This window comes from Rhipicephalus microplus, chromosome 3 (genome assembly GCF_043290135.1).
Source record: "Rhipicephalus microplus isolate Deutch F79 chromosome 3, USDA_Rmic, whole genome shotgun sequence".
NCBI lineage: Eukaryota > Metazoa > Arthropoda > Arachnida > Ixodida > Ixodidae > Rhipicephalus > Rhipicephalus microplus.
In genome coordinates, this window is record NC_134702.1 from 210,386,826 (window position 1) to 210,399,868 (window position 13,043).

General features: G+C 47.5%; 27 non-coding genes across 27 annotated transcripts; all 27 read left to right on the top strand.

The window, feature by feature from the left end:
* Positions 1 to 445: 445 nt before the first annotated feature.
* On the top strand, positions 446 to 518 carry TRNAM-CAU (transfer RNA methionine (anticodon CAU)). Its single transcript has one exon. It is a non-coding gene; the product is annotated as a tRNA-Met (tRNA).
* Positions 519 to 919: 401 nt separating this feature from the next.
* On the top strand, positions 920 to 992 carry TRNAM-CAU (transfer RNA methionine (anticodon CAU)). The gene has a single exon. It is a non-coding gene; the product is annotated as a tRNA-Met (tRNA).
* Positions 993 to 1,630: 638 nt separating this feature from the next.
* On the top strand, positions 1,631 to 1,703 carry TRNAI-AAU (transfer RNA isoleucine (anticodon AAU)). The gene has a single exon. It is a non-coding gene; the product is annotated as a tRNA-Ile (tRNA).
* Positions 1,704 to 1,867: 164 nt separating this feature from the next.
* Positions 1,868 to 1,940, top strand: TRNAI-AAU (transfer RNA isoleucine (anticodon AAU)). The gene has a single exon. It is a non-coding gene; the product is annotated as a tRNA-Ile (tRNA).
* Positions 1,941 to 2,447: 507 nt separating this feature from the next.
* TRNAM-CAU (transfer RNA methionine (anticodon CAU)) lies at positions 2,448 to 2,520 on the top strand. The gene has a single exon. It is a non-coding gene; the product is annotated as a tRNA-Met (tRNA).
* A 1,111-nt stretch (positions 2,521 to 3,631) lies between these two features.
* TRNAM-CAU (transfer RNA methionine (anticodon CAU)) lies at positions 3,632 to 3,704 on the top strand. Its single transcript has one exon. It is a non-coding gene; the product is annotated as a tRNA-Met (tRNA).
* A 164-nt stretch (positions 3,705 to 3,868) lies between these two features.
* TRNAI-AAU (transfer RNA isoleucine (anticodon AAU)) lies at positions 3,869 to 3,941 on the top strand. The gene has a single exon. It is a non-coding gene; the product is annotated as a tRNA-Ile (tRNA).
* Positions 3,942 to 4,342: 401 nt separating this feature from the next.
* On the top strand, positions 4,343 to 4,415 carry TRNAM-CAU (transfer RNA methionine (anticodon CAU)). Its single transcript has one exon. It is a non-coding gene; the product is annotated as a tRNA-Met (tRNA).
* An 874-nt stretch (positions 4,416 to 5,289) lies between these two features.
* On the top strand, positions 5,290 to 5,362 carry TRNAM-CAU (transfer RNA methionine (anticodon CAU)). The gene has a single exon. It is a non-coding gene; the product is annotated as a tRNA-Met (tRNA).
* Positions 5,363 to 5,762: 400 nt separating this feature from the next.
* On the top strand, positions 5,763 to 5,835 carry TRNAM-CAU (transfer RNA methionine (anticodon CAU)). The gene has a single exon. It is a non-coding gene; the product is annotated as a tRNA-Met (tRNA).
* Positions 5,836 to 5,999: 164 nt separating this feature from the next.
* Positions 6,000 to 6,072, top strand: TRNAM-CAU (transfer RNA methionine (anticodon CAU)). The gene has a single exon. It is a non-coding gene; the product is annotated as a tRNA-Met (tRNA).
* Positions 6,073 to 6,473: 401 nt separating this feature from the next.
* Positions 6,474 to 6,546, top strand: TRNAM-CAU (transfer RNA methionine (anticodon CAU)). Its single transcript has one exon. It is a non-coding gene; the product is annotated as a tRNA-Met (tRNA).
* A 637-nt stretch (positions 6,547 to 7,183) lies between these two features.
* Positions 7,184 to 7,256, top strand: TRNAM-CAU (transfer RNA methionine (anticodon CAU)). The gene has a single exon. It is a non-coding gene; the product is annotated as a tRNA-Met (tRNA).
* A 164-nt stretch (positions 7,257 to 7,420) lies between these two features.
* TRNAM-CAU (transfer RNA methionine (anticodon CAU)) lies at positions 7,421 to 7,493 on the top strand. Its single transcript has one exon. It is a non-coding gene; the product is annotated as a tRNA-Met (tRNA).
* Positions 7,494 to 7,893: 400 nt separating this feature from the next.
* Positions 7,894 to 7,966, top strand: TRNAM-CAU (transfer RNA methionine (anticodon CAU)). The gene has a single exon. It is a non-coding gene; the product is annotated as a tRNA-Met (tRNA).
* Positions 7,967 to 8,367: 401 nt separating this feature from the next.
* Positions 8,368 to 8,440, top strand: TRNAI-AAU (transfer RNA isoleucine (anticodon AAU)). Its single transcript has one exon. It is a non-coding gene; the product is annotated as a tRNA-Ile (tRNA).
* A 401-nt stretch (positions 8,441 to 8,841) lies between these two features.
* On the top strand, positions 8,842 to 8,914 carry TRNAM-CAU (transfer RNA methionine (anticodon CAU)). Its single transcript has one exon. It is a non-coding gene; the product is annotated as a tRNA-Met (tRNA).
* A 637-nt stretch (positions 8,915 to 9,551) lies between these two features.
* On the top strand, positions 9,552 to 9,624 carry TRNAM-CAU (transfer RNA methionine (anticodon CAU)). The gene has a single exon. It is a non-coding gene; the product is annotated as a tRNA-Met (tRNA).
* Positions 9,625 to 9,788: 164 nt separating this feature from the next.
* TRNAM-CAU (transfer RNA methionine (anticodon CAU)) lies at positions 9,789 to 9,861 on the top strand. The gene has a single exon. It is a non-coding gene; the product is annotated as a tRNA-Met (tRNA).
* Positions 9,862 to 10,261: 400 nt separating this feature from the next.
* On the top strand, positions 10,262 to 10,334 carry TRNAM-CAU (transfer RNA methionine (anticodon CAU)). The gene has a single exon. It is a non-coding gene; the product is annotated as a tRNA-Met (tRNA).
* A 164-nt stretch (positions 10,335 to 10,498) lies between these two features.
* Positions 10,499 to 10,571, top strand: TRNAM-CAU (transfer RNA methionine (anticodon CAU)). Its single transcript has one exon. It is a non-coding gene; the product is annotated as a tRNA-Met (tRNA).
* A 401-nt stretch (positions 10,572 to 10,972) lies between these two features.
* On the top strand, positions 10,973 to 11,045 carry TRNAM-CAU (transfer RNA methionine (anticodon CAU)). The gene has a single exon. It is a non-coding gene; the product is annotated as a tRNA-Met (tRNA).
* Positions 11,046 to 11,682: 637 nt separating this feature from the next.
* On the top strand, positions 11,683 to 11,755 carry TRNAM-CAU (transfer RNA methionine (anticodon CAU)). Its single transcript has one exon. It is a non-coding gene; the product is annotated as a tRNA-Met (tRNA).
* Positions 11,756 to 11,919: 164 nt separating this feature from the next.
* TRNAM-CAU (transfer RNA methionine (anticodon CAU)) lies at positions 11,920 to 11,992 on the top strand. Its single transcript has one exon. It is a non-coding gene; the product is annotated as a tRNA-Met (tRNA).
* A 163-nt stretch (positions 11,993 to 12,155) lies between these two features.
* On the top strand, positions 12,156 to 12,228 carry TRNAM-CAU (transfer RNA methionine (anticodon CAU)). Its single transcript has one exon. It is a non-coding gene; the product is annotated as a tRNA-Met (tRNA).
* A 164-nt stretch (positions 12,229 to 12,392) lies between these two features.
* On the top strand, positions 12,393 to 12,465 carry TRNAM-CAU (transfer RNA methionine (anticodon CAU)). Its single transcript has one exon. It is a non-coding gene; the product is annotated as a tRNA-Met (tRNA).
* Positions 12,466 to 12,629: 164 nt separating this feature from the next.
* TRNAM-CAU (transfer RNA methionine (anticodon CAU)) lies at positions 12,630 to 12,702 on the top strand. Its single transcript has one exon. It is a non-coding gene; the product is annotated as a tRNA-Met (tRNA).
* The last annotated feature ends 341 nt before the right edge of the window (positions 12,703 to 13,043 follow it).

Here is a 13,043-nt window from a genome sequence, read left to right on the forward strand (position 1 = left end):
TCATAATCTGAAGGTCGTGAGTTCAATCCCCACCCGGGGCAAAGGTGTTGCAGATTTTTTTTTTGTTTTCCTATGAGAGATTTATTGGGTCGTGAGGGGTGCGCTGTCTGGAGCAGTAATGAATGACTGTTGCTCGGTTTTCTAACTTTTCGACCTATAGTTTGTGGGAACTAATGATACCGGTTGCGTTTCCTAGTGACCCCTGTCTGCCTCGGAAGCGCACTAGGCAGCGCGTCAGTCTCATAATCTGAAGGTCGTGAGTTCAATCCTCACCCGGGGCAACTTTGGTGCAGATTTTTTCTTTGCTCATGAGAGTTTAATTAGGTCGTGAGGGGTGCACTGTCTGGAGCAGTAATAAATGACTGTCGCTCGGTTTTCTTACTTTTCCGACCTTTAATTTGTGGGAACTAATGATACCGGTTGCGTTTCGCAGTGACCCCTGTCCGCCTCGGTAGCGCAGTAGGCAGCGCGTCAGTCTCATAATCTGAAGGTCGTGAGTTCCATCCTCACCCGGGGTAAAGGCGGTGTAGTTGTTTTGTTTGCTTATAAGAGTTTAATTAGGTCATGAAGGGTGCGCTGTCTGGTGCAGTAATGAATGACTGTTGCTGAGTTTTCTTACTTTTTCGACCTTTAACTTGTGGGAACTATTGATACCGGTTGTGTTTCCCAGTGACACCAGTCCGCCTCAGTAGCGCAGTAGGCGGCGCTTCAGTCTCATAATCTGAAGGTCGTGAGTTCAATCCACACCCGGGGCAAAGGCGGTGCAGATTTTTTGTTTGCCTATGAGAGTTTATTTAGGTCGTGAGGGGTGCGCTGTCCTGAGCAGTAATGAATGACTGTTGCTGAGTTTTCTTACTTTTTCGACCTTTAACATGTGGGAACAATTGATACCGGTTGTGTTTCCCAGTGACGCCTGTTCGCCTCGGTAGCGCAGTAGGCAGCTTGTCAGTCTCATAATCTGAAGGTCGTGAGTTCAATCCTCACCCGGGGCAAATTTACTGCAGATTTTTTGTTTGCTCATGAGAGTTTAATTAGGTCGTGAGGGGTGCACTGTCTGGAGCAGTAATAAATGACTGTTGCTCAGTTTTCTTACATTTTCCACCTTTAATTTGTGGGAACTAATGATACCGGTTGCGTTTCCCAGTGACCCCTGTCCGCGTCGGTAGCGCAGTAGGCAGCGCGTCAGTATCGTAATCTGAAGGTCGTGAGTTCAATCCTCTCCCTGGGCAAAGGCGGTGAATATGTTTTGTTTGCTTATGAGAGTTTAATTAGGTCGTGAGGGGTACACTGTCTGGAGAAGTAATGAATGACTGTTGCTCGGTTTTCCTACTTTTTCGATCTTTAATTTGTGGGAACTAATGATACCGGTTGCGTTTGCCAGGGACTCCTGTCTGCCTCGGTAGCGCAGTAGGCAGCGCGTCAGTCTCATAATCTGAAGGTCGTGAGTTCCAACCTCCCCAGGGGCAAAGGTGGTGCAGATGTTTTGTTTGCTTATGAGAGTTTAATTAGGTCGTGAGGGGTGCACTGTCTGGAGCAGTAATGAATGACTGTTGCTGAGTTTTCTTACTATTTCGACCTTTAACTTGTGGGAACTATTGATACCGGTTGTGTTTCCCAGTGACACCTGTCCGCCTCGGTAGCGCAGTAGGCAGCGCGTAAGTCTAATAATCTGAAGGTCGTGAGTTCAATCCTCACCCGGGGCAAAGGAGGTGCGGATGTTTTGTTTGCTTATGAGAGTTTAATTAGGTCGTGGAGGGTGCGCTGTCTGGAGCAGTAATGAATGACTGTTGCTGAGTTTTCTTACTTTTTCGACCTTTAACTTGTGGGAACTATTGATACCGGTTGTGTTTCCCAGTGACACCTGTCCGCCTCGGTAGCGCAGTAGGCAGCGCGTAAGTCTAATAATCTGAAGGTCGTGAGTTCAATCCTCACCCGGGCCAAAGGCGGTGCAGTTTTTTTGTTTGCCTATGAGAGTTTAATTAGGTCTTGAGGGGTGCGCTGTCTGGAGCAGTAATGAATGACTGTTGCTGAGTTTTCTTACTTTTTCGACCTTTAACTTGAGGGAACTATTGATACCGGGTGTTTCCCAGTGACACCTGTCCGCCTCGGTAGCGCAGTATGAAGATGTGACAGCACTTTTACACGTGACACTGCACTGTATTCCTATATTGATTTGTACTGTTTGCGAAGCAGGCAATAAAGAAAAAAAAAGCCTCGGTAGCGCAGTAGGCAGCGCGTCAGTCTCATAATCTGAAGGTCGGGAGTTCAATTCTCACCCAGGCCAAAGGCGGTGCAGTTTTTTGTTTGCTTATGACAGTTTAATTAGGTCGTGAGGAGTGCGCTGTCAGGAGCAGTAATGAATGACAGTTGCTCGGTTTTCTTATTTTTTCAACCTTTAATTTGTGGGAACTAATGATACCGGTTGCGTTTCCCAGTGACCCCAGTCTGCCTCGGTAGCGCAGTAGGCAGCGCGTCAGTCTCATATTCTGAAGGTCGTGAGTTCAATCCTCACCCGGGGCAAAGGCGGTGAAGTTTTTTTGTTTGTTTATGAGAATTTAATTAGGTCGTGAAAGGTGCGCTGTCTGGGGCAGTAATGAATGACTGTTGCCGAGTTTTCTTACTTTTTCGACCTTTAACTTGAGGGAACTATTGATACCGGTTGTGTTTCCCAGTGACACCTGTCCGCCTCGGTAGCGCAGTAGGCAGCGCGTCAGTCTCATAATCTGAAGGTCGTGAGTTCAATCCCCACCCGGGCCAAAGGCGGTGCAGTTTTTTGTTTGCTTATGAGAGTTTAATTAGGTTGTGAGGAGTGCGCTATCAGGAGCAGTAATGAATGACAGTTGCTCGGTTTTCTTAATTTTTCAATTTTTAACTTGTTGGAACTATTGATGCCGGTTGTGTTTCCCAGAGACACCTGTCCGCCTCAGAAGCGCAGTAGGCAGCGCGTCAGTCTCATAATCTAAAGGTCGTGAGTTCAATACACACCCAGGGTAAAGGCGGTACACATTTTTTGTTTGCTTATGAGAGTTTAATTAGGTTGTGAGGGGTGCGCTGTCTGGAGCAGTAATAATTGACTGTTGCTCGGTTTTCTTACTGTTTCAATTTTTAACTTGTGGAAACTATTGATACCGGTTGTGTTTCCCAGTGACCCCTGTCCGCCTCAGTAGCGCAGTAGGCAGCGCGTCAGTCTCATAATCTGAAGGTCGTGAGTTCAATCCCCACCCGGGGTAAAGGCGGTGCAGTTTTATTGTTTGCTTATGAGAGTTTAATTAGGTCGGGAGGGGTGCGCTGTCTGGAGCAGTAATGATTGACTGTTGCTGAGTTTTCTTACTTTTTCGACCTTTAACTTGTGGGAACTGTTGATACCGGTTGTGTTTCCCAGTCACACCTGTCCGCCTCGGAAGCGCAGTAGCCGGCGCGTCAGTCTCATAATCTGAAGGTCGTGAGTTCAATCCTCTCCCGGGGCTAAGGCGGTGAATATGTTTTGTTTGCTTATGAGAGTTTAATTAGGTCGTGAGGGGTGCACTGTCTGGAGAAGTAATGAATGACTGTTGCTCGGTTTTCCTACTTTTTCGACCTTTAATTTGTGGGAACTAATGATACCGGTTGCGTTTCGCAGTGACCCCTGTCCGCCTCGGTAGCGCAGTAGGCAGCGCGTCAGTCTCATAATCTGAAGGTCGTGAGTTCCATCCTCACCCGGGGCAAAGGCGGTGTAGTTGGTTTCTTTGCTTATGAGAGTTTAATTAGGTCGTGAAGGGTGCGCGGTCTGGAGCAGTAATAATTGACTGTTGCTCGGTTTTCTTACTGTTTCAATTTTTAACTTGTGGGAACTATTGATACCGGTTGTGTTTCCCAGTGACACCTGTCCGCCTAGGTAGCGCAGTAGGCAGCGCGTAAGTCTAATAATCTGAAGGTCGTGAGTTCAATCCTCACCCGGGGCAAAGGTGGTGCGGATGTTTTGTTTGTTTATGAGAGTTTAATTAGGTCGTGAAGGGTGCGCTGTCTGGAGCAGTAATGAATGACTGTTGCTGAGTTTTCTTACTTTTTCGACCTTTAACTTGTGGGAACTAATGATACCGGTTGCGTTTCCCAGTGACCCCTGTCTGCCTCGGTAGCGCACTAGGCAGCGTGTCAGTTTCATAAGCTGAAGGTCGTGAGTTCAATCCTCACCCGGGGCAAAGGCGGTGCCGATTTTTTGTTTGCTTATGAGAGTTTATTTAGGTCGTGAGGGGTGCGCTGTCTGGAGCAGTAATGAATGACTGTTGCTCGGTTTTCTCACTGTTTCAATTTTTAACTTGTGGGAACTATTGATACCGGTTGTGTTTCCCAGTGACCCCTGTCCGCCTCGGTAGCGCAGTAGGCAGCGCGTCAGTCTCATAATCTGAAGGTCGTGAGTTCAATCCTCACCCGGGGCAAAGGCGCTGAAGTTTTTTGTTTGCTTATGAGAGTTTAATTAGGTCGTGAGGGGTGCGCTGTCTGGAGCAGTAATGAATGACTGCTGCTGAGCTTTCTTACTTTTTCGACCTTTAACTTGTGGGAACTATTGATACCGGTTGTGTTTCCCAGTGTCACCTGTCCGCCTCGGTAGTGCAGTAGGCAGCGCGTCAGTCTCATAATCTGAAGGTCGTGAGTTCAATCCTCAGGCGGGCCAATGTCAATGCAGTTTTTTTGTTTGCTTATTAGAGCTTAATTAGGTCGTGAGGGTTGCACTGTCTGGAGCAGTAATGAATGACTGCTGCTGAGCTTTCTTACTTTTTCGACCTTTAACTTGTGGGAACTATTGATACCGGTTGTGTTTCCCAGTGTCACCTGTCCGCCTCGGTAGTGCAGTAGGCAGCGCGTCAGTCTCGTAATCTGAAGGTCGTGAGTTCAATCCTAAGGCGGGCCAATGTCGATGCAGTTTTTTTGTTTGCGTATAAAAGTTTAATTAGGTCGTGAGGGGTGCGCTGTCTGGAACAGCAATGAATGACTGTTGCTGAATTTTCTTATTTTTTCGACCTTTCATTTGTGGAAACGAATGATACCGGTTGCGTTTCCTAGTAACTCCTCTCCGCCTCGGTAGCGCAGTAGGCAGCACGTCAGTATCATAATCTGAAGGTCGTGAGTTCAATCCTCACCCGGGGCAAAGGCGGTGCAGATGTTTTGTTTGCTTATAAGAGTTTAATTAGGTCGTGAGGGGTGCGCTGTCTAGAGCAGTAATGAATGACTGTTGCTGAGTTTTCTTACTTTTTCAATTTTTAACTTGTGGGAACTATTGATACTGGTTGTGTTTCCCAATGACACCTGTCCGCCTCGGTAGCGCAGTAGGCAGCGCGTCAGTCTCATAATCTGAAGGTCGTGAGTTCAATCCTCACCCGGGGCAAAGGTGGTGCAGTTCTTTGTTTGCTTATGAGAGTTTAATTAGGTCGTGAGGGGTGCGCTGTCTGGAACAGTAATGAATGACTGTTGCTCGGTTTTCTTACTTTTTCGACCTATAGTTTGTGGGAACTAATGATACCGGTTGCGTTTCCCAGTGACCCCTGTCTGCCTCGGAAGCGCACTAGGCAGTTCGTCAGTCTCATAATCTGAAGGTCGTGAGTTCAATCCTCACCCGGGGCAACTTTGGTGCAGATTTTTTGTTTGCTCATGAGAGTTTAATTAGGTCGTGAGGGGTGCACTGTCTGGAGCAGTAATAAATGACTGCTGCTCTGTTTTCTTACTTTTTCGACCTTTAATTTGTGGGAACTAATGATACCGGTTGCGTTTCGCAGTGACCCCTGTCGGCCTCGGTAGCGCAGTAGGCAGCGCGTCAGTCTCATAATCTGAAGGTCGTGAGTTCAATCCACACCCGGGGCAAAGGCGGTGCAGATTTTTTGTTTGCCTATGAGAGTTTAATTAGGTCGTGAGGGGTGCGCTGTCCTGAGCAGTAATGAATGACTGTTGCTGAGTTTTCTTACTTTTTCGACCTTTAACATGTGGGAAGTATTGATACCGGTTGTGTTTCCCAGTGACGCCTGTTCGCCTCGGTAGCGCAGTAGGCAGCGCGTCAGTCTCATAATCTGAAGGTCGTGAGTTGAATCCTCACCCGGGGCAAATTTGTTGCAGATTTTTTGTTTGCTCATGAGAGTTCGATTAGGTCGTGAGGGGTGCACTGTCTGGAGCAGTAATGAATGACTGTTGCTGAGTTTTCCTACTTTTTCGACCTTTACCTTGGGGGAACTATTGATACCGGTTGTGCTTCCCAGTGACACATGTCCGCCTCGGTAGCGCAGTAGGCAGCGCGTCAGTCTCATAATCTGAAGGTCGTGAGTTCAATATACACCCAGGGTAAAGGCGGTACAGATTTTTTGTTTGCTTATGAGAGTTTAATTAGGTCGTGAGGGGTGCGCTGTCTGGAGCAGTAATGAATGACTGTTGCTCGGTTTTCTCACTGTTTCAATTTTTAACTTGTGGGAACTATTGATACCGGTTGTGTTTCCCAGTGACCCCTGTCCGCCTCGGTAGCGCAGTAGGCAGCGCGTCAGTCTCATATTCTGAAGGTCGTGAGTTCAATCCTCACCCGGGGCAAAGGCGCTGAAGTTTTTTGTTTGCTTATGAGAGTTTAATTAGGTCGTGAGGGGTGCGCTGTCTGGAGCAGTAATGAATGATTGCTGCTGAGGTTTCTTACTTTTTCAACCTTTAACTTGTGGGAACTATTGATACCGGTTGTGTTTCCCAGTGTCGCCTTTCCGCCTCGGCAGTGCAGTAGGCAGCGCGTCAGTCTCATAATCTGAAGGTCGTGAGTTCAATCCTAAGGCGGGCCAATGTCAATGCAGTTTTTTTGTTTGCTTATGAGAGTTTAATTAGGTCGTGAGGGTTGCACTGTCTGCAGCAGTAATGAATGACTGCTGCTGAGTTTTCTTACTTTTTCGACCTTTAACTTGTGGGAACTATTGATACCGGTTGTGTTTCCCAGTGTCACCTGTCCGCCTCGGTAGTGCAGTAGGCAGCGCGTCAGTCTCGTAATCTGAAGGTCGTGAGTTCAATCCTAAGGCGGGCCAATGTCGATGCAGTTTTTTTGTTTGCTTATAAAAGTTTAATTAGGTCGTGAGGGGTGCGCTGTCTGGAACAGCAATGAATGACTGTTGCTGAATTTTCTTATTTTTTCGACCTTTCATTTGTGGAAACGAATGATACCGGTTGCGTTTCCTAGTGACTCCTCTCCGCCTCGGTAGCGCAGTAGGCAGCACGTCAGTCTCATAATCTGAAGGTCGTGAGTTCAATCCTCACCCGGGGCAAAGGCGGTGCAGATGTTTTGTTTGCTTAAAAGAGTTTAATTAGGTCGTGAGGGGTGCGCTGTCTGGAGCAGTAATGAATGACTGTTGCTGAGTTTTCTTACTTTTTCAATTTTTAATTTGTGGGAACTATTGATACTGGTTGTGTTTCCCAGTGACACCTGTCCGCCTCGGTAGCGCAGTAGGCAGCGCGTCAGTCTCATAATCTGAAGGTCGTGAGTTCAATCCTCACCCGGGGCAAAGGTGGTGCAGTTCTTTGTTTGCTTATGAGAGTTTAATTAGGTCGTGAGGGGTGCGCTGTCTGAAGCAGTAATGAATGACTGTTGCTGAGTTTTCTTACATTTTCCACCTTTAATTTGTGGGAACTAATGATACCGGTTGCGTTTCCCAGTGACCCCTGTCCGCGTCGGTAGCGCAGTAGGCAGCGCGTCAGTCTCGTAATCTGAAGGTCGTGAGTTCAATCCTCTCCCGGGACAAAGGCGGTGAATATGTTTTGTTTGCTTATGAGAGTTTAATTAGGTCGTGAGGGGTACACTGTCTGGAGAAGTAATGAATGACTGTTGCTCGGTTTTCCTACTTTTTCGACCTTTAATTTGTGGGAACTAATGATACCGGTTGCGTTTGCCAGGGACTCCTGTCTGCCTCGGTAGCGCAGTAGGCAGCGCGTCAGTCTCATAATCTGAAGGTCGTGAGTTCCATCCTCACCCGGGGCAAAGGCGGTGTAGTTGGTTTCTTTGCTTCTGAGAGTTTAATTAGGTCGTGCAGGGGCCGCTGTCTGGAGCAGTAATGAATGACTGTTGCTGAGTTTTCTTACTTTTTCGACCTTTAACTTGTGGGAACTATTGATACCGGTTGTGTTTCCCAGTGACACCAGTCCGCCTCGGTAGCGCAGTAGGCGGCGCGTCAGTCTCATAATCTCAAGGTCGTGAGTTCAATTCACCCCCGGGGCAAAGGCGGTGCAGAATTTTTGTTTGCCTATGAGAGTTTAATTAGGTCGTGAGGGGTGCACTGTCTGGAGCAGTAATGAATGACTGTTGCTGAGTTTTCTTACTTTTTCGACCTTTAACTTGTGGGAACTATTGATACCGGTTGTTTTTCCCAGTGACACCTGTCCGCCTAGGTAGCGCAGTAGGCAGCGCGTAAGTCTAATAATCTGAAGGTCGTGAGTTCAATCCTCACCCGGGGCAAAGGTGGTGCGGATGTTTTGTTTGTTTATGAGAGTTTAATTAGGTCGTGAAGGGTGCGCTGTCTGGAGCAGTAATGAATGACTGTTGCTGAGTTTTCTTACTTTTTCGACCTTTAACTTGTGGGAACTAATGATACCGGTTGCGTTTCCCAGTGACCCCTGTCTGCCTCGGTAGCGCACTAGGCAGCGTGTCAGTTTCATAAGCTGAAGGTCGTGAGTTCAATCCTCACCCGGGGCAAAGGCGGTGCCGATTTTTTGTTTGCTTATGAGAGTTTATTTAGGTCGTGAGGGGTGCGCTGTCTGGAGCAGTAATGAATGACTGTTGCTCGGTTTTCTCACTGTTTCAATTTTTAACTTGTGGGAACTATTGATACCGGTTGTGTTTCCCAGTGACCCCTGTCCGCCTCGGTAGCGCAGTAGGCAGCGCGTCAGTCTCATAATCTGAAGGTCGTGAGTTCAATCCTCACCCGGGGCAAATGCGCTGAAGTTTTTTGTTTGCTTATGAGAGTTTAATTAGGTCGTGAGGGGTGCGCTGTCTGGAGCAGTAATGAATGATTGCTGCTGAGGTTTCTTACTTTTTCAACCTTTAACTTCTGGGAACTATTGATACCGGTTGTGTTTCCCAGTGTCACCTTTGCGCCTCGGTAGTGCAGTAGGCAGCGCGTCAGTCTCATAATCTGAAGGTCGTGAGTTCAATCCTAAGGCGGGCCAATGTCAATGCAGTTTTTTTGTTTGCTTATTAGAGCTTAATTAGGTCGTGAGGGTTGCACTGTCTGGAGCAGTAATGAATGACTGCTGCTGAGCTTTCTTACTTTTTCGACCTTTAACTTGTGGGAACTATTGATACCGGTTGTGTTTCCCAGTGTCACCTGTCCGCCTCGGTAGTGCAGTAGGCAGCGCGTCAGTCTCGTAATCTGAAGGTCGTGAGTTCAATCCTAAGGCGGGCCAATGTCGATGCAGTTTTTTTGTTTGCGTATAAAAGTTTAATTAGGTCGTGAGGGGTGCGCTGTCTGGAACAGCAATGAATGACTGTTGCTGAATTTTCTTATTTTTTCGACCTTTCCTTTGTGGAAACGAATGATACCGGTTGCGTTTCCTAGTAACTCCTCTCCGCCTCGGTAGCGCAGTAGGCAGCACGTCAGTCTCATAATCTGAAGGTCGTGAGTTCAATCCTCACCCGGGGCAAAGGCGGTGCAGATGTTTTGTTTGCTTATAAGAGTTTAATTAGGTCGTGAGGGGTGCGCTGTCTAGAGCAGTAATGAATGACTGTTGCTGAGTTTTCTTACTTTTTCAATTTTTAACTTGTGGGAACTATTGATACTGGTTGTGTTTCCCAATGACACCTGTCCGCCTCGGTAGCGCAGTAGGCAGCGCGTCAGTCTCATAATCTGAAGGTCGTGAGTTCAATCCTCACCCGGGGCAAAGGTGGTGCAGTTCTTTGTTTGCTTATGAGAGTTTAATTAGGTCGTGAGGGGTGCGCTGTCTGGAACAGTAATGAATGACTGTTGCTCGGTTTTCTTACTTTTTCGACCTATCGTTTGTGGGAACTAATGATACCGGTTGCGTTTCCCAGTGACCCCTGTCTGCCTCGGAAGCGCACTAGGCAGTTCGTCAGTCTCATAATCTGAAGGTCGTGAGTTCAATCCTCACCCGGGGCAACTTTGGTGCAGATTTTTTGTTTGCTCATGAGAGTTTAATTAGGTCGTGAGGGGTGCACTCTCTGGAGCAGTAATAAATGACTGCTGCTCGGTTTTCTTACTTTTTCGACCTTTAATTTGTGGGAACTAATGATACTGGTTGCGTTTCGCAGTGACCCCTGTCCGCCTCGGTAGCGCAGTAGGCAGCGCGTCAGTCTCATAATCTGAAGGTCGTGAGTTCAATCCACACCCGGGGCAAAGGCGGTGCAGATTTTTTGTTTGCCTATGAGAGTTTAATTAGGTCGTGAGGGGTGCGCTGTCCTGAGCAGTAATGAATGACTGTTGCTGAGTTTTCTTACTTTTTCGACCTTTATTATGTGGGAAGTATTGATACCGGTTGTGTTTCCCAGTGACGCCTGTTCGCCTCGGTAGCGCAGTAGGCAGCGCGTCAGTCTCATAATCTGAAGGTCGTGAGTTGAATCCTCACCCGGGGCAAATTTGTTGCAGATTTTTTGTTTGCTCATGAGAGTTCGATTAGGTCGTGAGGGGTGCACTGTCTGGAGCAGTAATGAATGACTGTTGCTGAGTTTTCCTACTTTTTCGACCTTTACCTTGGGGGAACTATTGATACCGGTTGTGCTTCCCAGTGACACATGTCCGCCTCGGTAGCACAGTAGGCAGCGCGTCAGTCTCATAATCTGAAGGTCGTGAGTTCAATATACACCCAGGGTAAAGGCGGTACAGATTTTTTGTTTGCTTATGAGAGTTTAATTAGGTCGTGAGGGGTGCGCTGTCTGGAGCAGTAATGAATGACTGTTGCTCGGTTTTCTCACTGTTTCAATTTTTAACTTGTGGGAACTATTGATACCGGTTGTGTTTCCCAGTGACCCCTGTCCGCCTCGGTAGCGCAGTAGGCAGCGCGTCAGTCTCATATTCTGAAGGTCGTGAGTTCAATCCTCACCCGGGGCAAAGGCGCTGAAGTTTTTTGTTTGCTTATGAGAGTTTAATTAGGTCGTGAGGGGTGCGCTGTCTGGAGCAGTAATGAATGATTGCTGCTGAGGTTTCTTACTTTTTCAACCTTTAACTTGTGGGAACTATTGATACCGGTTGTGTTTCCCAGTGTCGCCTTTCCGCCTCGGTAGTGCAGTAGGCAGCGCGTCAGTCTCATAATCTGAAGGTCGTGAGTTCAATCCTAAGGCGGGCCAATGTCAATGCAGTTTTTTTGTTTGCTTATGAGAGTTTAATTAGGTCGTGAGGGTTGCACTGTCTGCAGCAGTAATGAATGACTGCTGCTGAGTTTTCTTACTTTTTCGACCTTTAACTTGTGGGAACTATTGATACCGGTTGTGTTTCCCAGTGTCACCTGTCCGCCTCGGTAGTGCAGTAGGCAGCGCGTCAGTCTCGTAATCTGAAGGTCGTGAGTTCAATCCTAAGGCGGGCCAATATCGATGCAGTTTTTTTGTTTGCTTATAAAAGTTTAATTAGGTCGTGAGGGGTGCGCTGTCTGGAACAGCAATGAATGACTGTTGCTGAATTTTCTCATTTTTTCGACCTTTCATTTGTGGAAACGAATGATACCGGTTGCGTTTCCTAGTGACTCCTCTCCGCCTCGGTAGCGCAGTAGGCAGCACGTCAGTCTCATAATCTGAAGGTCGTGAGTTCAATCCTCACCCGGGGCAAAGGCGGTGCAGATGTTTTGTTTGCTTAAAAGAGTTTAATTAGGTCGTGAGGGGTGCGCTGTCTGGAGCAGTAATGAATGACTGTTGCTGAGTTTTCTTACTTTTTCAATTTTTAATTTGTGGGAACTATTGATACTGGTTGTGTTTCCCAGTGACACCTGTCCGCCTCGGTAGCGCAGTAGGCAGCGCGTCAGTCTCATAATCTGAAGGTCGTGAGTTCAATCCTCACCCGGGGCAAAGGTGGTGCAGTTCTTTGTTTGCTTATGAGAGTTTAATTAGGTCGTGAGGGGTGCGCTGTCTGAAGCAGTAATGAATGACTGCTGCTCTGTTTTCTTACTTTTTCGACCTTTAATTTGTGGGAACTAATGATACCGGTTGCGTTTCGCAGTGACCCCTGTCCGCCTCGGTAGCGCAGTAGGCAGCGCGTCAGTCTCATAATCTGAAGGTCGTGAGTTCAATCCACACCCGGGGCAAAGGCGGTGCAGATTTTTTGTTTGCCTATGAGAGTTTAATTAGGTCGTGAGGGGTGCGCTGTCCTGAGCAGTAATGAATGACTGTTGCTGAGTTTTCTTACTTTTTCGACCTTTAACATGTGGGAAGTATTGATACCGGTTGTGTTTCCCAGTGACGCCTGTTCGCCTCGGTAGCGCAGTAGGCAGCGCGTCAGTCTCATAATCTGAAGGTCGTGAGTTGAATCCTCACCCGGGGCAAATTTGTTGCAGACTTTTTGTTTGCTCATGAGAGTTCGATTAGGTCGTGAGGGGTGCACTGTCTGGAGCAGTAATGAATGACTGTTGCTGAGTTTTCCTACTTTTTCGACCTTTTCCTTGGGGGAACTATTGATACCGGTTGTGTTTCCCAGTGACCCCTGTCCGCCTCGGTAGCGCAGTAGGCAGCGCGTCAGTCTCATATTCTGAAGGTCGTGAGTTCAATCCTCACCCGGGGCAAAGGCGCTGAAGTTTTTTGTTTGCTTATGAGAGTTTAATTAGGTCGTGAGGGGTGCGCTGTCTGGAGCAGTAATGAATGATTGCTGCTGAGGTTTCTTACTTTTTCAGCCTTTAACTTGTGGGAACTATTGATACCGGTTGTGTTTCCCAGTGTCGCCTTTCCGCCTCGGTAGTGCAGTAGGCAGCGCGTCAGTCTCATAATCTGAAGGTCGTGAGTTCAATCCTAAGGCGGGCCAATGTCAATGCAGTTTTTTTGTTTGCTTATGAGAGTTTAATTAGGTCGTGAGGGTTGCACTGTCTGCAGCAGTAATGAATGACTGCTGCTGAGTTTTCTTACTTTT